Genomic DNA, 26,884 nt, shown 5'->3' with positions numbered 1-26,884 from the left:
CCCCAGATTTGGCTTGCGAAGTCTCCAAGAGAAGCAAATTTCATCCAATCCGGTTGTAATTTGGAACATGGTGTTAGTATATGATCTTTAACAACCGTGCCAGAATTGGTCCATATCGGTCCATAATTATATATAGCCCCCATATAAAACGTTCTCCAGATTTGACCTCCGGAGCCTCCTGGGGGAGCAAAATTCATCCGATCCGGTTCAAATTAGGAACGTGGTGTTAGTATATGGTCTCTAACAACCATACCAAAATTGGCCAATCACACAAAAATTGGTCCATATCGGTTCATAATCATGGTTGCCACTAGAGCCAAAAATAATCTACCAAAATTTTATTTTTATAGAAAATTTTAACAAAATTTTATTTCTAGATAAAATTTTGCTAAAATTTTATTGGGTTCATAATAAAATTTTCATCATTGTCAAAATTTTATTTCTATAGAAAATTTTGTTCAAATTTTATTCGGTTCATAATCATGGTTGCCACTCGAGCCAAAAATAATCTACCAAGTTTTTATTTCTATAGAAAATTTTGTCAAAAGTTTATTTCTATAGAAAATTTTGTTACAATTTTATTTCTGTAGAAATTTTTGTTAAAATTTTCTTTCTATAGCAAATTTTGTCAAAATTTTTATTTCTATAGAAAATTTTGTTAAAATTTTATTTCTGTAGAAAATTTTGTCAAAATGTTATGTCTACTTTGTCAAACTGAATTATATACGTATTGGATCGATCGTTTTTGATTTAATATATACCACGTATGGACTTACATACAATTTAGAAGATGGTGTTAGGAGGTTTTAAGATACCTTGCCATCGGCAAGCGTTACCGCAACTTAAGTAATTCGTTTCTGGATGGCAGTGTTTAGAAGAAGTTTCTACGCAATCCATGATGGAGGGTACATAAGCTTCGGCCTGGCCGAACATACGGCCGTATATACTTGTTGTCACTAATTTAAAATAACAAATATTTTATATATTTTATTTGTAATATTATTTTACTATATTATTTTTTAACAATCTCTCCGTATACCATAACAACGCGATTCCAACTAAAAGAACAACCCACGCGCAAATATATCGATTACATCAAAGACAGGTATCGATTACAGATAGATAAAAGAAATGTAGGAAATTTTCCTATATTCTAACAAGTGTGTTTCCTTAAGTTTTGAAAGGATTGAATACTTCTTAGTACGAATGAACTAAAATATTTTTCTATGCCAAGTGTTATTCGTATGTATGCTAAGCTTTCTATAATAAAGGAAGTCAGAATTATAATTTTATAAGAAATCTTACTAAATTTGAGGAAACTTGGTTGTAGTTCGGTTTTTGTTTATTTTTACGAATGCTTTGTTATCAGTGAATAAAATTTTCTTCAGTAGTAAATTCTTATACCCAGCGAAGAAAACAGTATTAGTAAAATGCCATCCATGCCTTATTCTAGTTAATGAACTATTCCTAATTGCTTTCAGTTTAGGATTTTTTTCAACAAAAGAAAATAATAGTGAAGGTTCAGTGGTTAAAACTAGAAGTGCCCATATGTAATTGGTACTTTTAGTTAAATGAGGTATCACAATGGACTGAATTGTCTAAGTGAGCCTGAAACTTAATCGGGCTGCCACTTTAACCTAACCTAACCTAACCTAATGATGATAATGGACTGATGCACCCCATTTCGGATAGAAGCTATGGTTTCTAGAAGCCCAAGAAATAAAATCTGGATATCGGAATATATGGGGGCTATACCAAAACGTCGTCAAACAATCCCATTTTACCGCTAAATATTTCTGACATAATTATAAAGCCGTTACCAAAGTTTCACGATGATACCTACCGTGGAAGTATTTTTGGCCGCTAACTCCATACAGCATCGACCATTGTGCAAAGGTGCAAAATCCTCAATAATAGAAATTAGCCTATTTTCGAAGATGTCTTATTTTTAATCCAAACATCTACTTGGGAGCCACCGTGATACAATGGTTAGCATGCCCGCCTGACATACACAAGGTCATGGATTCGATGCCTGGTGGATTATCTTCTCCCAGTAATGCTGAGTTTTTCAAAGCGTCTCTAAGTCGTTTCACAGCAATGTGAAACGCCGTTCGGGTTCGGCTATAAAAAGAGGTCCCTTGTCCTTGATTTTAACATGGAATCGGGCAGCACTCACAATGGGCTGAATAGTCTGAGTCTGATATAAAAACATCCACTAAAGATTATTTATTTAAATCAAAAATGTTTTTCTTTACTACAAGGGAAATTGGATTTACTTCAAAGACGTACGACTTTAATTTATGGACGACAATTTCCAACATTCGTGTACTAAATTGAAAGAAACCAATTCTTAAAACAAAGATGATGAACTTTCTTTTACTCAAAACTTCTTTAACTTAAAGAAATTTAATATTGTGTAGATTGCTTACCATAAAATTTTGGTTACATGATCTTTCATATTAGGTGAATATTTTTTCAAATCTATATTATATGTGGGCACTACAGCACGGATAAAAAGTGCGATTTCTAGAAGTCCAAGAAATCAAATTGGGAGATCGGTCTACACCCTGCCAGCATTTCAAAGTTCCATTTCATACTCATCGCTACCACAGACTCCTAAGTGGCACAACCAACAATCGCCAACTGTCATGGGAAAAGCGTATCAAAAAGTACGAAATGTACATGAAAGTATTTTGCCATCACTATTGTTACAATAGCCATTTTATATTTTGTGTAATACGGAGCGCAACTAGCTTATTATGAATTATTTAAATAAAAACGAAAATGAAGTGCTGAAAACATAGTTATTACGCTTAAAATAGTGAAAGGTATATTGGTGAACAATTTTCGACTTTCCAAATGGAATAAAGTTATAGTTTTTCAGATATTTTTTCAGACACGATGCCTCCATCAGGAATAAACACTGCTAGACGGTGGAGCATCAGCCGAATATAGCAGAATTGCAAATTATAAATCAACATAATTCCTTTCTTAAGACAATGTCAATATGTTTTTTTCGTATAAATGTTATGCCTATCTATAATTTATAAATTTTTATTCAAATTAATAAACATCTAAACAATCGTATTTTACTTGACCACAATGATTCTTTTAAAACTATCTTAAAATGCACTTTGTCTAACAGTTTTATTTAAGGGTGATACAGTCAAATGTATCAAAAAAGTCACCTGATAATTGCACTCGATGCTTTTTTTGTAGTAACTTGCGTGGAACAACTTCTCAATAGTGACGAGTTTTGGATATCGTATATCACTGTTTTCGACAGGGTGGGGATACTCAGAAGCACCATCAAATTCAAAAAATGTTGACAGGGTATGGGGGCTATGCAAAAACATGGATACACACCATCTTCGGCATGCCTATTGATGGATCTAAAGCGATCTGGATTTCCAATTTCAGGCAAATCGGATATAAATTGCGGTTTCTACAAGCCCACGATGTGAAGTCTGTATGGCGGAAGATCGGTATATATGGGGGCTATTAATGGACTAACCGCTATGTTTTGAATTTCATTTCAATCGGATAAACATTGCGATGTTTAGATGCTCTAGACTCCAAATCTTGGGTTCGGTTTTATGGGGCCTATATCAAAACCTGGGCCGATATACCCCTTCTTCGCACAAGACCTGTCAAGTGTCAAAAGAGTCTGTTAAAAATTTCAACACGATAGGTTCACTGTTGAAGGCTGTAGCGTGATTACTACATTTATTTCTCCCTGATCAAGAATATATACTTGCTATGCTCGGAAATAGATATTTCGATGTATTACAAACGAAATGACAATTTTATTATACACCCATCACCATTCTATGATGGAGGGTATAAAAATGAATTGCATCTTAATAGTACTCTTAGAGCAATTCCTCTCTTCTTTGGCTCGGATTCAATACCACAGCCATTAAAATAAAAATACCACATTTGGAACATGGAAGGTTTTTTTCAGTATATGATCCGATTTAGCATCACTTGGGAATCCATAAAGAAGTGACGTTTATTACGAACACTGAAAATTTTTTGAAAAGAAAAATTGTTTCACAAAATGTAGAATTTGAAAATACCGACTGCTAAACTATCTTCTTTAATAGGGTCCATATGTCGTCTAGTGAGCAACTGCAAGAAACGTCAACATTTACATAGGACTTCAGTTGATTTTTTTCTCTTTGCTTTAGTATGGGCAAGCAATAACCAAATACTTGCACTGCTTTTCCCAAATATTGCCAATATCGAGCCACAATGAACATACAACACAAAGGAACAACTTAAACATTTCTTTTTTGGGATGATTTTCGACAGAGCTCACCAAGAAATGTTAATATTTGAGCAGTTTCCAACAAAGAGCTAGCTAGCCAGCTATTTTAACCACCATCCTCTACGAGTACAACGTTTGCAACTTTTGCACGTTTTAGGCGTACCATTGTACGAATGACATTGTTGGCAAACTTCCTTGGAGTTCTGATGCTGATACTGATGCATTGCACACCAATGTGGAGGGAGGTTCGTTGGTTCGTTCAATTGCACCAAACACATCCAACACATGCTCACCGGGCCCAACACAGTTATTATATTACAGCGAAGACAGCAAAGATGATGGGTCGGTCATGATACAAATCTTCCTATGCTGCTGCTGCGGTTGCTTCCACATCCATATCAGCGTCTTGCACTCACGTATAATGGCGCTTTTTCGCGATGTTCACTATTTTGCACATTTAAGCGTGAACAAACGATACTGCACTCCTCCCACTCGTCCTCATCTATGACCAAACAATAATCGTGTTGAGAACCTTTTTTCCTTCATGCAAACTTTCTGCCTCATCGACAGACGATGCTGACGAAATAGGGATATTTGCCATATGAATGCCAGTTTTTGTTTGATCTAAAGTAGTATTCGTAACTAAAAGAGTGCTTTCGACATTATGTTTTCAGTTCTTTTTATGTAGAAATTATATGTATTATATTATATTGTGTTAAAAAATTTGAGTTCAAACTCAAATGTTTTAACACAATATTTTTAAGTGCAAGCATATAATGTTCATAAACTACCATAAAATGTTTGGGACATATATGTTAATATGTTAGAATATATTATGTTTGGGAAATAAAATGTTTGTAAATATAATATGCTTGGATGCAAACATATATTAACTTAGAAATATTCTATTAACATATATGTGTTTAGAAAGAGAGACCTAGAGAGTATACTGCAAGTAAAATAATGAAAGTAACCAATTGGCGCCTTATATCCACACAAAGAAAATTTTATTAAAATTTTTTGCTACCAGTGTATGTCCTAAGGTGAACCATAATATGTTTGAACAATACAAACAATATTTTGTTTGGACCAATCCTGAAAATATATATGCTTGAAGCAAAATTTTGTTTGGGGTATATGTTACAGAAGCGATATTTTTGAGGGTGTGGAGAATGCAGAATGTGGAACTGAATAGGTGCATATGGAGAAGACAACCTAAGTTTGTGTTACTGTAGGGGAACCGATCAATTTTTGTCTGCTAGTTAGAGGGCATTGCGTACAAAATTTTAACCGGATCGCATAGAAACAAGAGTCTGTTGTAAAATTGATGCTAAAATGAGCTAATATTTATTACAAAAATTTTATTTTGTTTTAGTGTAGTTTTAAAAAATTTTGTAAGAAATTTTCCCCAGCTTCACAATTTTTTCTTTATTCCAAGTATGTCTCAAAAATTGTATGAAGTAAATGACAGTAAAATTTCAATGACATACAAATTAGTTCAATTCTAACTAAAACAAAAGAAGTTTTTTTGTACACTTCTCAAAAGTAGTAAGAATGAACTACATCGTGGTTAAAATGGGAATGAACTGGCGCCAAAGATTTTTTCTTTATTTTTAGTTCATTTTTTCTTTTAGAGAAGGATGCATTTCGTAAATGGTAATTACAAATCCAAAAATGTTTGAACGTTTTCGTTAATTTAATGAATAGTTAATTTTTCCCATAATGTTGTTTACTTTTTTTCTGTGCGGATAAAATTTACTCCTCTAAGAGGGGATCAGTTTATATAGGGTCTACTTATAATTATGAACCGATGTGGACCAATTTTTGTATGATGGTTACAAGGCATATACCAACATTGCGGATCGGTTGAAATTTGCTTTTCCATTGTTTTTTTATATACTTAAAAGTGGTCCGATATGGCCCATTTGTAATACCATCCGATCTACATCAATAGCAACTACACCCAAAGAAAAGTAGACTTCTAAAATCTAGTTGCAAATACTTATTTTTAGCCTGAATTCGCACTTGAAATTTTAAGTACGCAAATACTACGTTATACTCATATTAAGTACAAATTGTGCTCATTTGTGTAATTCAAGTACTTAAAGTTTGAATTAAGCTCGTTTTGGATTAAAACAAGAAAATTATTACTTAATATGCCACACGCAGAGAAGGAATATGATCACCTCAAACATGTTTCAAGAGCAAAATGTTATTTTTGTATGGTGACCATGTAACATGTTTGTCACTAAAATGTTATTTTCTCGTCAAATATAACCTGCTTGCCGAAATCAGATACATGATTTCCGAGAAAATAACATGGTTGCGAAAACCATGTTACATGGTCACCACCCAAAAATAACGTTTTGCTCTTAAAACATGTTTGAGGTGAACATATTCCTTCTCTGGGTGCAGTGAGAGTTAGCTAATGAGAGCACAAAATATAGTTCGATGCTCTCATCGATTTCCAACCCCCAAAAACTGTTTAGCTTGTAATGGTAGTGGCTTGCATTTCGTTTGCTATCTTAAGTCGACTATGGCTTAAAATAAGAAAATTTTAACTTTATATTTTTATCATTACACGTTCAGAGTATCTTGTTTGTTTGGTTGCATTTGATTCGCTATCTTAAGCCGAATCTGGTTTAAAATAAGAACACTTTTACTTGATATTTATTTATGAGCACATTGGGAAATAACAAAATAATGTTTTGGTCTCCTTGTTACTCTTACAGATGTTTAACCAACCAAAAACAGTTTTTTTCGCATTATGAAAAATTGTGGGCGTGTATGTGTGTAAGTTTTGATTTCGAGTTTATGTTTTTGGCTTCGCTTGCATTTTATTTGCCAAATTATGTTAGTATTATTGTGTGCTTAGACCTTAAGTGGCAGTGAAGTGGCTTTATAAATTATGAATAAAAAAAGTTGAGGCAGCATACAAATATTTAAAAGGTAAGTAAAAATAAAGTTTATTAGTTTAAAATGACTATTTGCCAATAAATATATATTTCATCATATTTATATTGAGTCTGCACACATCTATAAGCAAACCTAGCGTCTACATACTAACAAAAAAAATGTTGTCCGACATTATTCTTGGTATACTAACACCAAACATAATGTCGGCTTGATTCAAGTAATGCAAAAGTCGCCACATCGTTTTATAGACAATTATTTCTATAATTATTTTATATTTTGAAATATGTTTTAAATAGTTCAACAAACGAAACATCAGAAGTCATCAAATTGACACTTTCGTTCCCTAAGCGTTAAAGGAGTGCTTGAATAGAGCGTCAATGGATTTGGCCGACATATGTGATAAGTAGTGGAAAGCTTACTATTTACAGCGACAAAGCCTACAAAAGTTGAATTCCTCTGAGTTTCTTGCCTCTTGGTCAAAATTTTCTCCATACAAAAACTGCTGATTTGGTAAATAAAAATACATAAATATATTTTATATTATTTTGTATATATTTATTTTTATTAATAACATGTATTTTGTACTTGAATCAATTACATATATGTTTTTAATGTATATACATTAAAAATCTATGTAACTACTTCTTCATCTAGATGTATTATTTGTATAATCCATTTTCTTATTTTACGTTTTTTTTTTCTTTTCATCACAAATGTATGTGTCGATATAAAAAAAAATAATAATAAAAAATATTTTAAAAATATATGGACAAATGTGTACCTTATGGGAATTAAACGCACATTGAGATTAAAACAAGTACAAAGCACACTAAAATCAATCCCATACAAAATAACAACGAATACGGTTCACGATTAAATCAAGTACAGATAGTTCCTGAATCAGGCATAATAGGATTATATTCAAGAATAAAGAAGATTCATCCAAGCCTTGATTTCGCTCAAAACAAACTTAAATACGGATTGAATCAAGTACAGATTAGGATTAAATAGAGCTTCACTAGACTTGAATCAAGTACTTCCCGTACTTAAAGGAAGCAAAAACACGATTGAAAATTTCTAAAATTAAAAAATCAGTACTTAATATTGTACGGCTTGAATCAAGTAAACTTTTCTCTATTAATTTTTTGGGTGTACTTGTACCTAGTTTCAAGTCGATAACTTGTTTCGTTCGTTAGGTTGCGTGATTTCAACAGACGGACATCTGTAGATCGACTCAGACTTTCACCACGATACTTTATGGGGTCTGAGACAAATATTTGGACCAATATTACAAACGGAATAAAAAAGTTAGATCTTATGGCGGAGAGAATAAAAACACTATCCGATACTATTCAAAAATGTTTCCAGAGTTTTCATTTGAGGGAGCTTCAAAGCTTGTAACGGCGAAAGTCGTTACACTTGTTTTCGCCTCACCATTTTCTTTTGTTTTAATCAATACCCATGAAGTCATTTTGTTAAGTTTGCTTTTATGAATTGTTTTTATTTTATTTGCCCTTGAAATATATTTTTTGAGTTATCCTATAAGTTTTAAGCATTAATTTCTCTCATGCGAGATAAAAGATGTCGGCTGGGTAAGCATAAGAATTGTTGCTGGGCACATGAGTGGTAAACAAGGTACCGTTACCGGTTAGAAACAACACAACACCCTCATGCAAAATAGGTATGAACCGCAAAGAGACAAAGCTATAAAAGGAAGAAGACAATTGAAACCGGTCTCCTTTGTGACGACACGTGGACGAAGCAACACAGGTGAGTAGAGTGGAAAAAATTCAGTGATACAATAACATAGTGAAGTGAACTAAACCTAGTGAAAACGGTTGGTAATTTTCAAGGTGACCGGGGTTGATATTATTATTCCGCGAAGCGAACAGCAACTCTATTTTTTACTCCGTTTATTTCTTTGTCATTGACTAATTACGCGTGACTGTCCAAGGTCATTTAGAACTCGAATCACGGTTTGTGCTCCGAACGCGGTCACAACCCCTTTCGTGCAAGTGATCTTCACTCTGACTTGTGTTCCGAACTCGGTCACAGTCATAACCCTTCGTCAGGCATGTTATCATAGTTCAAGGTCACGGTCAAGGGCAACCGCGTATAACACGTGTTTAGTCGACATTTCCGTTAACCTCCATTACCCCGTATATCCACGTTCTGTGTTCCGAACGCGGTCACAGTCATATCTCCTCACCAGTTACGTCGTCACTATTCAAGGTAACCGTCAAATTTGATTGCGAGTCGCGTTATCATAGTTCAAGGTCGCGGTCAAGGTCATCCGAGAATAACGCGTGTTCCTGCCTTGATTTTCTTCCGTTCTGTGTTCCGACTGCGGTCGCAGACACGTAATTTCTCTTGCTTCACTCTAATTATCACGGCTTGTGTTCCGAACGTGGTCACAGACACGTCACCGCCGGTGTTTTACTCACGTTATCTAGTCTTGTGTTCCGAACGTGGTCACAGACACGTCACCGCCGGTGTTTTACTCACGTTATCTAGACTTGTGCTCCGAACGCGGTCACAGTCACGCTTTCCGTTTTCTTGAAGATCATTCTTGCTTGGACAAGTGTTCCGAACACGGTCACTGTCCTATTCCGTTCGTCAGTCACGTCGTCACAGTTCAAGGTCACGGTCAAGGTCATTCGAGGATAACGCGTGTTTCTGCCTTGATTTTCTTGCGTTCTGTGTTCCGACCGCGGTCACAGACACGTAATTTGTCTTGCTTCACTCTAATTATCACGGCTTGTGTTCCGAACGTGGTCACAGACACGTCACCGCCGGTGTTTTACTCACGTTATCTAGTCTTGTGTTCCGAACGCGGTCACAGTCGCGCTTTCCGTTTTCTTGAAGATAGTTCTTGCTTGGACTAGTGTTCCGAACACGGTCACTGTCCTATTCCGTTCGTCAGTCACGCCGTCACAGTCCAAGGTCACGGTCAAGGTCATTCGGACATAAAACGTGCTCTCATCGTCGTTTCCATCGCCAATTGCTTCACCCGTAAACTTCTCCCGCCTAACGTGCGCTGTGTTCCGAACGCGGTCACAGTCACGTCCCCGCCCGTGTTTCACTCACGTTATCTCGACTTGTGTTCCGAACGCGGTCACAGTCACGCTTTCGGGTTTCTCTAAGATCGTTCGTTCCTGGACTAGTGTTCCGAACACGGTCACTGTCCTGTTCCGTTCGTCAGTCACGTCGTCACAGTTCAAGGTCACGGTCAAGGTCATTCGGACATAAAACGTACTCCCATCTTCGTTTCCATCGTCATTTGCTTCACCCGTAAACTTCTCCCGTCTCACGTGCGCTGTGTTCCGAACGCGGTCACAGTCACGTCCCCGCCCGTGTTTCGCCCACGTTATCCCCATCTGTGTTCCGAACGCGGTCACAGTCACATCACTTCCCGTGTTTTACCTACGTTATCCCCATCTGTGTTCCGAACGCGGTCATAGTAACGTTTTCCAGTTTTCAAGGTCATCCGTAAGTAACACGTGTTTTTCATCTTTGTCTTCTCCGGTACTCACCTCGCCTGCCAACTACTCACGACTGCCGTGCTCTGTGTGCCGAACTCGGTCACAGCTCTGTCTCCACCCTATTCGTAGCGTCATAGGTCAAGGACGTCATCAAGGTCATTCGCCCATAAGTTGTTTTCTAGCCGACCGTTAACCAAAACTGTGTTCCGACCCCGGTCGCAGGTAGGGCACCAACACCACCGATATCGCGCTGAATAAGTGTTCCGAATCCGGTCACGGCCTCGCCTGTCCTTTCCAGCCCCACGCCTTAGAGCCTCCAGCTGTGTCAACCAGCAAGCAGCACAGTTTCGTAGTATAGTCCACCATACACGAATAAACCAATAAAGCATAAAACAAAACAAAACATTGCCGTTTTCTTCCGCTGTCACTTTCCCCTATAAATTTCTGTGACGGACCCTTCCCCCGCGAGCTAACCCCAGCAGACGGAGGAAACTCGTCGTTACAAGCTGCACAAAAGGGCTGCATCCACTGTAAATGAGACACCGATTATTTGCGAATATATCAATGAGGTCTTTTCTCATTGAGATAAACATATAATATGACAACACTTATTAATATGGCTATCAAAAAGTACTGTATATGCGTTCCACCATTAGAAAACCCATCTTTTTCATTTATATAAGAATAAACAAGTATATACGGCCGTAAGTTCGGCCAGGCCGAATCTTATGTACCCCCCACCGTAGAAACTTCTACGAGAGAATGTCATCCACAATCGAATTACTTGGGTTGTGGTATTTTAAAGCTTCTTAACATCGATTTCTAAATTGTGAGTTAGTCCATACGTGGTATATATTATAATTACGAATCGCTATGGACTTTTTGCATGATACGTAGAGAGCCAGAATTGAAATATGGGGGTCGCTTTAGGGGGGGGGGGGCTATATACAATTATTAACTTGATATGGACCAATTTTTGCGTGATTGAGAATCGATTTATCTGAGGGCTATATATAACTATAGACCGATATGGACCTAGTTAGGCATGGTTATTAACGGCCATATACTAGCACAACGTACCAAATTTCAGCTGACTCCGATGAAATTTGCTCCTCCAAGAGGCTCCAAAATCAAATCTCGGGATCGGTTTATATGGGGGCTATATATGATTATGGACTGATATGGACCAATTCCTGCATGGTTGTTGGATACAATATACTAACATCACGTACCAAATTTCAACCGAATCGGATGAATTTTGCTCATCCAAGGGGCTCCGGAGGTCAAATTTGGGGATCGGTTTATATGGGGTCTATATATAATTATGGACGGATTTCGACCAATTTTTGCATGGGTGTTTGAGGCCATATATTAACACCACGTACCAAATTTGAACTGAATCAGATGAATTTTTGCCTTCCAAGAGGCTCCGGAGGTCGAATCTGGTGATCGATTTATATGGCGGATATATATAATTATGGACCGATTTCGACCAATTTTTGCATGGTAATTAGAGACCATATACTTACATCATGTACCAAATTTCAGCCGGATCGGATGAAATTTGCTTCTCTTAGAGGCTCCGCAAGCAAATCTGGGGATCGGTTTATATGCGGGCTATATATAATTATGGACCGATGTGGACCATTTTTTGCATGGACATGTTCAGATCGACTCAGAATTTCACCACGACCCAGAATATATATACCTTATGGGGTTTTAGAGCAATATTTCGATGTGTTACAAACGTAATGACAAAGTTAATATACCCCCCATCCTATGGTGGAGAGTATAAAAAGTTTATCTCACCGCATTGGCAAATAATTTTGTCGTTGAGATGACCAATTATAGTACCGCTTATTCAACTCTAATGGATGGGGAAACGTTCGAATATACTTGGTCCCTATTTTGTGTCTCTAAACTTGCGTGGTATTATATGAGTAACTATACCCATACACTTTTAGAAAAATATGTTTTTCATATATTCCAATATAAACAAATTGTGTTTTGGGCACAATTTTTAAACACAATATATTTAATTGCAAACATGTAATGTTCCCAAACTAACACTAAATGCAATAGAAAATAATTAATCAAGCTTGAGATCGATCTCAAGCTTGATTAATTATTTTCTATTGGAAAAAAGAAAGATCGAATAAAATCAAAATTTCTAACTAACACTAAATGTTTGGGACACATATGTTAATATGATATAATATATTATGTTTGGGGCATGAATGTTTCATAAAAATCATATGTGTGAATGTAAGCATATATACATTTAAAAATTTCGAGTAAACATATATAAGTTGTGATATTTTATTCAGAGAGAGTATACACGGATGAAAAAGACTGTTTTTCATATGTTTGGCTATAAACATTATATGTTTGGAACACAAATTTTTAAACACAATATTTTTGAGTGCAAGCATATAATGTTCATAAACTAGCATAACATGTTTGTGACATATATGTTAATATGTTAGAACATATTATGTTTGGGACATCAAATGTTTTTAAATATAATATGCTTGGATGCAAACATATATTAATTTAGAAATAGCCTATAAACATATATGTGTTTAGTAGCTTGGAGCGCTATTTAACAGGGAGCGATATTGAATTAAGTTGGTGGTTGTTGCTTGTTATTACAAAATTAACATTTTATTTTTCCTTGGGCAATTGATCAGCTACTTCTTTGATCCTTACAAACTGTGTGGTCCGCTGTTCGAATCCCCGTCCGGCAAAAGGTAAAATTAAAATAAAAAAAAATCATACAATTGAATAATTTCTTCTACAATGTTTGTATTACAGAAAAAGGTGCTAAGAACTAAAAAATGTCGTGGAAGTGAGAAAGATGTGGGGGAATATACAATTAGGCAGAAACAAAATTTTGAGCATTCAGGTCGAAAACCTATGTTGTTAGCACCTATATTACCTGTTTATTTTCATAATTCATTATGATTGTAAATATATAAATAAATAAATAAAATTTTGAGCACAATATTGTTTGGGAGAATTTTTTTAAGCATATAATATTTTTGGGTGCAAAATGCTTCCAAACATATTATATGTTCACATAATAACATATTGTTTTTTGGAAGACAACATTATTGAATTTGGATTCAAAAATACAAAATGTTTGGAAATTGACTACCCAAACATATATTGTTTAGACAAATATGCTTTCAAACATATTATATATTGGAAGAGATCAAACATATAAATGTTTGGGCAATATCCAAAAATGTATATGCTTGAAGCAAAATATGTTTGGGAGTATATGTTACAGAAGCGATTTTTTGTGAGCGTGTAGAGAAAGAAATAGAGATGGAAACCGGGAGGGTTGACGAAAGATTTCAACATAACACAGCGAGATAATCAAAAGAGAGCAATTTCTGTGAAGCCGCTTGTATGTTGTTTCGGAAAACTGTTTTATGATAAGGCCAAAAATTTGATATGCTTAAGTCTAAATATTATTTAATTTGAATATTAGAATGAGTATTCGCAGTAAAGAGATTAGACATTCGGAACCAAGAGAATAGACATTTGCAAACAGAACTGCATGTGTTTTCGTTTTCAGAACAGCATTCTATGTATGTGTGGACATGTGTTTTGTTTATCAGTTTGGCATTATGGGCACAATTTTTTTCTTGGTTCGTTAAAAGAGACAAAGAAAATTTAAAAAAACGGTGGAAAATATACAAAAATTACAAAGGATCTTCATAAAAATAACGATATTCTTTTTAGAGTTGGGACAGTAAAATGTATAAAAACAAAGTTAAGTTCCTCTTTATTAATAAGTAGTCTAAGAGGAGTGGCAAATTAGGATAAGTTTTAAATGCATTTAAAATGGTGTTAAATGCTAGTAAAAAACTGTTCACGCCTAAATAAATGTATGTGTATATTATAAAATTATTTATGTATGTTTATACTCGACTCCACGTTCTTCTTTTGTTAAATGTTTTTTATTTTTGCAATAAAAAAGTAATATTTTATCCAAAAACTCAGTCCATTTATATCAAGCACTGTTTCTGACTGTAAGAATAACACACATTTCGAAGTTTCATTATAAAAATTTAATATACACGCAGAGAAGGAATATGATCACCTCAACCATGTTTCAAGAGCAAAATGTTATTTTTGGATGGTGACCATGTAACATGTTTATGGCAAAAATGTTCTTTTCTCGCCAAAAATAATATGCTTGCCGAAATCAGACACATAACCTCCGAGAAAATAACATGGTTGCGACAAACATGTTACATGGTCACCATTCAAAAATAACATTTTGCTCTTGAAACATGGTTGAGGTGATCATATTCCTTCTCTGGGTGTAGTATATATATAAATGTGTAAATTAAAAAAAATGGTGTTCGGTCGGAGCAGGGATTGAACCCACGACCCTTTGCATGCAAGGCAGACATGCTAACCACTGCTCCACGTGACCAACAAATGTATGTTTCTGTTAAATAATGTTATGTTTGCATGGGCTCGTGGGCGCTGCAAACTATGTAAATTATAAGGATAATTGTCTACTGATGACTATAACAGCTACGTAGCCCAGTGGGTAGTGTGTTGGCTTACAAATTGTATGGTCCCCGCTTCGATTCTCCGTCCAGGTGAAAGGTAAAATTTAAAAAAATTTATAAAATTGAATAATTTCTTCAACATTATTTGCAATACAGAAAAAGGTGCCAAGAACTAAAAAATTTCGTGGAAGTGAAAATTATGTCAGGGAATGAGCACAATCTTCTTAGGGGAAATTTCTTCCAAGCATATAATATTTTTGATCTCAAAATGCTTCCAAACATATAATATGTTCACATAAAACAAACATATTAATATTTCGACAATATCCAATAATAGATGTACTTCCTGCAAAATATGTTTGGAACATATGTTAGAGAAGCGATTTTTTTTTTTGAGGAGGCCACAGTTATACTCCCACACGTAGAACTTTGGCCTCCGTGGTCATATGAGAGTAAATCGGTCGAAAGATATATATGAGAGCTATATCTAAATCTGAACCGATTTCAACCAAATTTGGCACAACTAACGATACTATAAAACGAACCTCTTGTGCAAAATTTAAAGAAAATCACATTTATATTTATACTATATTACATTTTTATACCCTTCACCACTACTGTGGTACAGGGTATAATAAGTTTGTGCATTTGTATGTAACGCCAAGAAGGAAAAGTCTGAGACCCATCGTTTAGTATACCGATCGTCTTAGAATTAAATTCTGAGTCGATTTAGCGATGTCCGTCTGTCTGTCTGCACGGATGAAAAAGGCTGTTTTTCATATGTTTGGCTATAAACATTATATGTTTGGAACAAAATTTTTAAACACAATATTTTTGAGTGCAAGCATATAATGTTCATAAACTAGCATAACATGTTTGGGACATATATGTTAATATGTTAGAACATATTATGTTTGGGACATAAAATGTTTGTAAATATAAAATGTTTGGATGCAAACATATATTAATTTAGAAATGGCCTATAAACATATATGTGTTTAGTAGCTTGGAGCGCTATTTAACAGGGAGCGATATTGAATTAAGTTGGTGGTTGTTGCTTGTTATTACAAAATTAACATTTTATTTTTCCTTGGGCAATTGATCAGCTACTTCTTTGATCCTTACAAACTGTGTGGTCCGCTGTTCGAATCCCCGTCCGGCAAAAGGTAAAATTAAAATAAAAAAAATCATACAATTGAGTAATTTCTTCTACAATGTTTGTATTACAGAAAAAGGTGCTAAGAACTAAAAAATCTCGTGGAAGTGAGAAAGATGTGGGGGAATATACAATTGGGCAGAAACAAAATTTTGAGCATTCAGGTCGAAAACCTATGTTGTTAGCACCTATATTACCTGTTTATTTTCATAATTCGTCATGATTGTAAATATATTAATAAATAACTAAAATTTTGAGCACAATATTGTTTGGGAGAATTTTTTTAAGCATATAATATTTTTGGGTGCAAAATGCTTCCAAACATATTATATGTTCACATAATAACATATTGTTTTTTGGAAGACAACATTATTGAATTTGGATGCAAAAATACAAAATGTTTGAAAGTTAGACTACCCAAACATATATTGTTTAGACTAATATGCTTTCAAACATATTATATATTGGAAGAGATCAAACATATAATTGTTTGGGCAATACCCAAAAATGTATATGCTTGAAGCAAAATATGTTTGGGAGTATATGTTACAGAAGCGATTTTTTGTGAGCGTGTGTCTGTCTGTCTGTTGATGTATTTTTGTGTGCAAAGTACAGCTCGCAGTTTTAGTCCGATTGTGCTAAAATTTGGTACAGGGTCCTGTTTCGGCTCAAAGACGATCCCTATTGATTTTGGAAAAAATCGGTTCAGATTTAGATATGGCTGCCATATATATTTTTCACCGATCTGGTCATAATTGGCGTGTATATCAACCGACCTTCCTCAAATTCCGTACATCCGAATATTTAATGAGTCTCGAAAAACTTGCAAAATATCAGCCAAATCGGTTCAGATTTAGATATAGCTCCCATATATAGCTTTCGCCCGATTTACACTCATATGACCACAGAGGCCAATTTTTTGCTCCGATTTAGTTGAAATTTTGCACAGGGAGAAGAATTAGCATTGTAATTATGCGTGCCAAATTTGGTTGAAATCGGTTCAGATTTATATATATCTCCCATATATAGCTTTCTCCCGATTTACACTCATATGACCACAGAGGCCAATTTTTCGCTCCGATTTAGTTGAAATTTTGCACATGGAGTACAATTAACATTGTTGCTATGCGTGCCAAATTAGGTTGAAATCGGTTCAGATTTAGATATAGCTCCCATATATATGTTTTTCTGATTTGGACAAAAATTGTCAAAATACCAACATTTTCCTTATAAAATCGCCACTGCTTAGTCGAAAAGTTGTAAAAATGACTCTAATTTTCCTAAACTTCTAATACATATATATCGAGCAATAAATCATAAATAAACTTTTGCGAAGTTTCCTTAAAATTGCTTCAGATTTCAATGTTTCCCATATTTTTTTTTACTAACATTGTGTTCCACCGTAGTCCATTAGCCGACTTAAATTTTGAGTCTATAGATTTTGTAGAAGTCTATCAAATTCTGTCCAGATCGAGTGATATTTAAATGTATTTGGGACAAACCTTTATATATAGCCTCCAACACATTTGACGGATGTGATATGGTATCGAAAATTTAGATCTACAAAGTGGTGCAGGGTATAATATAGTCGGCCCCGCCCGACTTTAGACTTTCCTTACTTGTTATAATTAAACTTCGAAATGTGGGTTATTAAAGATTTACAGTCTGATATAAACGAAATGGACTGAGCTTTTTATAAATTATTATTTTTTATTGCAAAAATAACATTTGTGTAACAAAAAACTGTTTTTGTTATAAAAGTTTAAAATTTTCGAAGGAATTCAAAAACTCTAACAAAAGAAGAACGTGGGTTCGAGTATAAACATACATAAATAATTTTATAATATTCACATAAATTTATTTAGGCGTGAACAGTTTTTTTACTAGCATTTAGCACTATTGCATTTAAAACTTATCCAAAAGGTTGCAATAGTATTGTTTTACCCTTTTGCAGATAGTCAATCAATAAAATACCTTTGAAATCCCAAAAAACCGTTGCCATAACCTTACCAGCCGATTGAATTGTTTTTGCCTACTTTGGGGCACTTCATCAACCTTCAGTCCAATGTTTGGATTAAAAATATCTACATACAAAGAAAATTTCATTAAAATTTTTTTCTACCTGTGTGCCTAAGGTGAAACGTAATAGATTTGAACAATACAAACAATATTTTTTTGGCCCAAAAAATCCAGAAAATATATACACCCTCAAAAAAAATCGCTTCTTTAACATATGTTCCAAACATATTTTGCAGGAAGCACATATATTATTGGATACTGCCGAAATATTAATATTTTTGTTTTATGTGAACATATTATATGTTTGGAAGCATTTTGAGCCCAAAAATATTATATGCTTGGAAGAATTTTCCCCAAAGAAGATTGTGATCATTCCCTCACATAATTTTCACTTCCACGAAATTTTTAGTTCTTGGCACCTTTTTCTGCAATACAAATAATGTTGAAGAAATTATTCAATTTTATAATTTTTTTTTTTAATTTTACCTTTCGCCTGGGCGGAGAATCGAACCGAGGCCCATACAGCTTGAAAGCCAACACACTAGCCACTGGGCTACGTAGTAGTTATAGTCACCACACCCAGAAAAAAGTGACCCCTTCTTTAAGTTAAAATGAACTTATTGTGAAGAAAGTTGAACTTCGTATAGCGCCAAAGACATTTTTATTTGTTTGAACGATGTGATTTTCGTAGAAATTAGGAATAATGCATTCCATATATTAGTTAACATTTTCCTATATTTATATACCACTATACTACAGAATGAAAAAATTTAACTAATTTGAATTCATATATGGAATGATTTTATTGACATTTTTTCATTCATTTCGACAAATCTTACACATTTGTGGTAAAACTTTTACTTCATAATTAGAACTGCTTACCTTCGTTTTTAAATACAATTTTATTTATTTCTATAAGCAATTTTATCTTCAATAAAAGACATGTTTTATTAGTATATTGAATATATTTATTAAGAATCAACAGCATCGAATCTCTTTGATATATTAGTTTATTATTCCACTATTTCCAATTTCCGTGTGATATTATCAACTAAAAAAGGCACTTTTTCTTCTCGTACTTTTCACTTTTAATAAGTTGCTGCCTAACGATTTTGTCCTCCATTTACAATTTCAATACCTACAAATATAAAAAATCATAAAACATTTTTGTTGCAAAAGGTTAGCGTCACTGAATATTACCTGATAATTGAAGATTCCAAAATGAAGACAAATGAAAGGGTTGTTATTCTGCTGGTGTTTTCTTTCTTTATACACTATCACGAACATTGATAGATTTATTTAAAAAACGAAATTTTTTCTCACTAATTTAAAATAACAAATATTTTATATATTTTATTTGTTATTTATTATATTATTTTACCATATTATTTTTTAACAATCTCTCAGAAACAACGCGATTCCAACTAAAAAAACAACCGACGCGCAAATATATCGATTACACCCACGCGCAAACACATCGATTACGATGACAGGTATCGATTACAGGTAGACAATAGAAATTTAGGAAAATTTCCTATATTCTAACAAGTGTGTTTCCTTAAGTTTTGAAAGGATTGCATACTTCTTAGTACGAATGAACTAAAATATTTTTCTATGCCAAGTGTTGTTCGTATGTATGAAAAACTTTCTATTATAAAGGAAGTCGCAATTATCATTTTATAAGAAATTTTACTAATTTTGAGGAAACTTGGTTTTAGTTCGGTTTTTGTTTATTTTTACGAATGCTTTGTTATCGGTGAATAAAATTTTCTTTTTCAGTAGTAAATTCTTATACCCAGCGAAGAAAATAGTATGAGTAAAATTCCATGCCTTATTATAGTTAATGAACTATTCCTAACTGCTTACAGTTTAGGATTTTTTTACTGAAACGAGTAAATTTTATTATTTTCACAAAAATTTACCTTAATGGAAATAAAATGGATAAACTATATTGATGAAAATTTTTTCCTTTAGTTTCGAAGGCACTTTTTTCTGGGTGCAGTGGACAATTATCGTTACAAGTTACATTTATATAGCATACTTTGCAGCGCCCACGAGCCCATGCAAACATAACATTATTTAAAAGAAACATACATTTGTTGGCCACGTGGAGCAGTGGTTAGCATGTCTGCCTTGCATGCAAAGGGTCGTGGGTTCAATTCTTGCTCCGACCGAACCAATTTTTTTTTGCAATTTAGACATTTATACTATATTAAATTTTTATAATGAAACTTCGAAATGTGGGTTATTAAAAATTTACAGTCCCCACATACATAAAATTCTCCTCTCAAGGCGAAAACACATGCTGTTTTTTTCAAATCTCTATGCTCTTGGTTCCGAATGTCTATTCTCTTTACTCCGAATACTCATTCTAATATTCAAATTAAATAATATTTAGACTTAAGCATATAAAATTTTTGGCCTTATCATAAAGCAGTTTTCCGAAACAACATACAACCGTTTCACAGAAATTGTAAACATATATATGTTTGCTCGAAATTTGTAAATTTATATATGTTTACATTCACACATATTATTTTTATGAAACATTCATACCCCAAACATAATATATTTTAACATATTAACATATGTGTCCCAAACATTTAGTGTTAGTTTAGGAACATTACATGTTGGCACTTAAATATATTGTGTTTAAAAATTGTGCCCGAAACACATTTTGTTTATATCGGAACATATGAAAAACATATTTTTCTAACAGTGTATGCTTGAAAATATACATGATTTTTTGAGGGTGCAGAACAGACATGATTATTTGCACTGTGCAAATATGATATCATTTTCTCTAACCGTTCTCTCTCTTTTCTCTCACTACTGGAAAAAACATATTTTTTGATTTCAGTCACAAAAATAATTTATCCAATTCAGTTTCAATTGAGATAGCTTTAATCATGGAATTGATTATATCAATCACCGACACCAATTAAACAATTTATTGATCCAATTAAAAATTTAATAATTTTAAATAATAATTGTTGTTTTGATTTCAGCTTAAAACCATGCATTGACTAATCTGCAAGATTATCTTAACCAACAGAGGAAAACTATGTTTGTCAAATTTAATTGGGCAAAGACCTGTAGACTGCAAGATGGTTGTGTGGACGGCCGTTTCGGAATTACCACATTCCTCATCAAATAATTTTTGAATTTTGTTTAGTTGATATTGTTTCTAAGTACGACATTAAATTGAATAATTCGAAACCGAATATGTACAGGTGCATCCTAAGTTATATTAGGAATAGTGCATTGAAAAACAGCTTGCTTGGTTCCAACGATTTTGTCTTTAAGGTGGGTATTAAGTTCGTGTTTAGCCGCTAAAATCGTAATTTTTTCACGATTACTTTTCTTTATTACTCCATTTTAGGGAATACAAACTTTGTGAAAATTTGCTTTGGAATATTCCCCATCAAGTTATAATGAAATCTGCAACAAATATGTATAATTTTATGACTTTTTTTACTGATTTAGTTTTCACTTTAGTGAAAATTAGCGGCTAAACTCGAACTTAATACTCACCTTTACACTAATTATTTTGCTTTACACTAATTATTTTGCTACAAAAGGGTTAAATTTGAGCTTGACATATTTGGGACATGAAAACTTTGGCCTCACAACAATATTTTTTTGCAGTGTGGCAGCCCGTTATTTTAGACTCACTTAGACTATTCAGTTGATTGTGAAACCGCACTCGTCTTTTCACTTATCAATACCAGCAGTTATGTTACATCATAATTCGATGACAAATTCATTTTCGAAAAAAATTAACTTTAAGCACAAATATTCTAACTCATCGCATAAATGGTTTGTCTACTATGAAATGTCAGTGTCCCTCTTCTGCTATCCATCGACTGTGTGAGAAGTATTTGAAATGCTGCAGATGCTTTTGGTTGGGAACAAAGTCTCTTGTTAGTGCGGTTTGGTTGAGGTGTTGTACATCGAATCGTGTTGTACCAGAAGACACCTTGGAGAAGAGTCTGCAACAAGAATGGTGCATTAATGTCTGGATGCCATTATTGTTGATGTGCTGTGACCAGAGATGCGATCTGTGATCACACCTCATTTTTATAATTGTAACGTTGTGTTCTGTATTCTTTCGTTGTTCTGAGTTTCGGCGGTTTAGTTGTTCTGGGTTCTACCTTACCGTGGGTATGTCTCCGACGTGCGAAGTTCGCTTGTGGCGTGTATCAGTTCAGAAGGTGTCTGTTGCACTTTGTCGTATGGCAAAACACTGAAGAACTCCAAGCTGTGATTGCAATGCTCCTTAAGGAGATTGTTTATCGTGCCATATTTCAATTGTTGTCGAATGCCCATATTTTCCTATTGTATGCATAAATGTAAATCATTGATGGCATGAATGTTTATAGATACGATACATTTCCCTTAAATTGGCACAATGGATGTCCATGAGACCACAACATTCCAAGCGAGGACATACAAAGCCGATGGCATACACGGCGATCAATTAAAGTTGGAAGAACCAGAAAAATATAAAATACGATATGATTTCATACATGACACAATGGGACGGACAAGCAATGGAACTATTCAACTTTTATGAAAGCCAAATTCAGAGGAATTATCTAACTGATGTGGACACATAGACTTCGAGTCTTTTCAAAATTGTAATTTTGGTGAGATATCAATTTATGGGAACTTCAAACACCTTGGAAATGGTTGGCTATTAAATCTAAAGTAATAGTCATATGGACGGCATCTGCAATTTATGAACGACATTAGAACATACTTTTTACCATCTTAATAATAACGAAAATATGGGTCTCTTAAGTCTCTCAAGTCCATTGAGAACACTGAAAAAAAAACGTATTCATCCCCAGAGGATGGGGAGAGAATAAGTTTCCCATTAAATCACAACAAAATAACGATAATAATTTATAAACATCCTTGATCATGGAGAAATCCTATGTCTTTGTAAAGATGTTCGTTATTCCGTCTGTCTGTTGTAATTACGGTACAGTCATCAAATTTGATCAATGGTGTTGAAATTTAGTACAAATTAGGGTTTAGTCTGCATAAGGTCAAGTTTGAAGTTTGACTTCTGGCTATTCACAAAAATTAAGCCAGCACTAAACCTACACGTAAAAAAATAGTTCTTTCCTCCCAAACGAAATTTTAGATACACAAATATCGTTTCCCCTTTGCTTTTCGCTGTAAAGAAGTTTGTTTGGAAGAAAAGTATATACTTTTTTTGTGATAAACGTTGAATGTTTTTCAGGTTGTAAAAACAATTTCATAAAAACTCAAAAAAAAAAAATCTTTTCTGGCTAATTGCATTTTCCATCATATCTTTCTCACTTCAACATTTTTTTTTAGTTCTTAGCACCTTTATCTGTAATATAAAACATTTTTTTTCCGAAAAAGACACCTACACAGTCTCATACAAGTTTACATATGGTTAAAAAATTTATATTTTCTTTAAATAATAAAATTTTAAAAAATATACATATATATCCTTAGTTTTAGTAAATTAATTTAAAAAACAAAGTATTTGTTAATTTTCAAGAAAATTTTTTTGGTGTGGGTTATAAACAACAACAAGAAACAGGTTTAGTTAAGAGGTAAAAACTCAGGGGTATGTAAACTTGTGTGAGACTGTGTACATGCAAAAAAAATAATTCTTTCCTCTCAAACGAAATTGTAGACAAACAAAGATTGTTTCCCCTTTGCTTTTCGCTGTAAGGGAGTTTATTTGGAAGAAAAGTCTATAATTTTGTGATAAACGTTTATTCTTTTCTAGGACAATTTCATAAAGACTAACTAAAAACAAAAACAATCTATTCTGGCTAACTGCATTCTCCCTCACATCTTTCTCACTTCCACGAGGAGTTCTTAGCAACTTATTCTGTAATACAAACAATGTAGAAGAAATTATTCAATTTTATAATTTTTTTAAATTTTACCTTTCGCCTGGACGGAGATTCGAGATACAGTTTGTAAACAAACAGACTATCCACTGGGCTACGTAGCTGTTATAGTCATCAATAAAAAATTATCGTTATAAGTTATATTTATATAGCATAGCTTGCGGCGCCCACGAGCCGATTAAACAAATTTTATTTAACGGAAACATACATTTATTTGGGCATCGTGGAGCAGTGGTTGGTACGTCCACATTACTTGGTATAAACGAAATGGACTGTGGTATTGGTTCAAAAAGAATTTTTTTATTGAAAAATAACCATATTTTAACAAACGATTTTTTTTTTGGTGATAAAAGTTTAAAATTTTCGAAGAAATTCAAAAACTCTAACAAAAGAAAAACGTTTTCGGTACCCGTTTTCCAAACGATTTTTTTTTTCTTTTCGTGTACATTCTGTCTGTGGTAACATTTTTTTAGACTTCTCCCAATTTTTTTCATTGTTTCTTATAATACCTCATTCACATTACATTTCCAAACTCCACTTTAACTAGATTTCAATTGTCATTTGACCTATTAATAAGGGATTTCAAATCCACGTTCAATACATTTCGAGCCTATTATATGTGAGGTATAAAACAACAAATAAGAATACGTTCTAATCTCTTATCGCTGCTTTGGGTTAAGCAGTATAATAGTTCGTCTCATCCCAAAATTGGCAATTTTTTCCAGGAAGAAAACTTTTGGTTAATTTTATAAAATTTTAACTAAACAGTATTACAAACGCTGGCATCACGCCAATATCACTAAAATAAGTAAATATTTTTCGATACATTCAAGACAAATTTTTAGACATAATTAAGTTTTTTCACTTGTTAAAGAAAATTTTGTAGTTTGAAGGAAAAAATTGGAGTTACCAATTGCAAGGATGTCTTTACTGACATAAGAAGTTCATGATGGGAGCAGCATTATTGGTAAAATTTACAAGTTTAAGAAATTCTGAACTATTTTGTGAAAAGTACGAATTTAGTAAATCTTTATTTGTGTATGTTTTCCCCCCGTTTTTTAGTTCATTTAACTAACGTATGCAAAATATTAGAGGAAAGGAAACATTCTCCAAACAAAATAATTTCATGAACTAAAATAAAGTTAAATTGGCTTTAGTGAAATAGAGAGTTCACTTTTTTTGAGTGTATATTATAACGTAATTCATGAATCCAACTCCCTTAAAAACTTAAATTTTTGTCTATTTTAAGTGTGAAATTAATTTATAATTTGATTTTTACACTTTTATTTATTTCTACAATATTCGTTTCTATTTACGTAATGTTCATATGACAGCATTACTCGCCATATATTGATCCATTGCACTATGGGCCAAATGACCGAAATCTCACGCAAAAAAATTATTTTTGATACTTAAATATTTGGTGCTACAAAAAAGACAACACATTACCAAAACTAGTATATACGGCCGTAAGTTCGGCCAGGCCGAAGCTTATGTACCCTCCACCATGGATTGCGTAGAAACTTCTACTGAAGACTGTCATCCACAATCGAATTACTTGGGCTGCGGTAACACTTGCCGATGGCAAGGTATCTTAAAACTTCCTAATACCGTAATATATACCACATAGTCCATATGTGGTATATATTAAACTAAAAAAGGCCGATTAAAATTTGGAAAAAAATTTTCTATAGAAATAAAAAAATTTTCTATCGAAATAAAATTTGGAAAAAATTTTCTAAAGAAATAAAATTTTACAAAATTTTTTATAGAAATAAAATTTTGACAAAATTTTTTATAGAAATAACATTTTGACAATGTTTTCTATAAAAATAAAATTTTGGTAGATTTTTTTTGGCTCGAGTGGCAAGCATGATTATGAACCGATATGGACCAATTTTTGTGTGATTGTGGATCGGCTATATATAACTATAGACCGATATGGACCAATTTTGGCATGGTTATTAGCGGCCTTGTACTAACACCACGTTGCAAATTTCAACCGGATCGGCTTAAATTTGCTTCTCTTAGAGGCTCCGCAAGCCAAATCGAGGGATAGGTTTATATGGGGGCTATATGTAATTATGGACCGATATGGACCTATTTCTGCATGGTTGTTAGAGAACATATACCAACACAATGTACCAAATTTCAGCCAGATCGGATGAAATTTGGTTCTCTTAGAGGCTCCGCAAGCCAAATCGGGGGATCGGTTTATATGGGGCTATATATAATTATAGACCGATGTGGACCAATTTTTGCATGGTTGTTAGAGACCATATACTAACACCATGTACCAAATTTCAGCCGGATCGGATGAAATTTGCTTCTCTTAGAGCAATCGCAAGCCAAATTTGGGGGTCCGTTTATATGGGGGCTATACGTAAAAGTGGACCGATATGGACCAATTTTGGCATGGTTGTTAGAGACCATATACTAACACCATGTACCAAAATTCAGCCCGATCGGATGAAATTTGCTTCTCTTAGAGCAATCTCAAGCCAAATTTGGGGGTCCGTTTATATGGGGGCCATACGTAAAAGTGGACCGATATGGCCCATTTGCAATACGATAGCTTGTTTCGTTCGGAAGTTAGTGTGATTTCAACA

The sequence above is a fragment of the Haematobia irritans genome, chromosome 4 (assembly GCF_050003625.1).
Source record: "Haematobia irritans isolate KBUSLIRL chromosome 4, ASM5000362v1, whole genome shotgun sequence".
In the NCBI taxonomy this organism is placed as follows: Eukaryota; Metazoa; Arthropoda; class Insecta; order Diptera; family Muscidae; genus Haematobia; species Haematobia irritans.
This window is presented reverse-complemented; position numbering follows the sequence as displayed.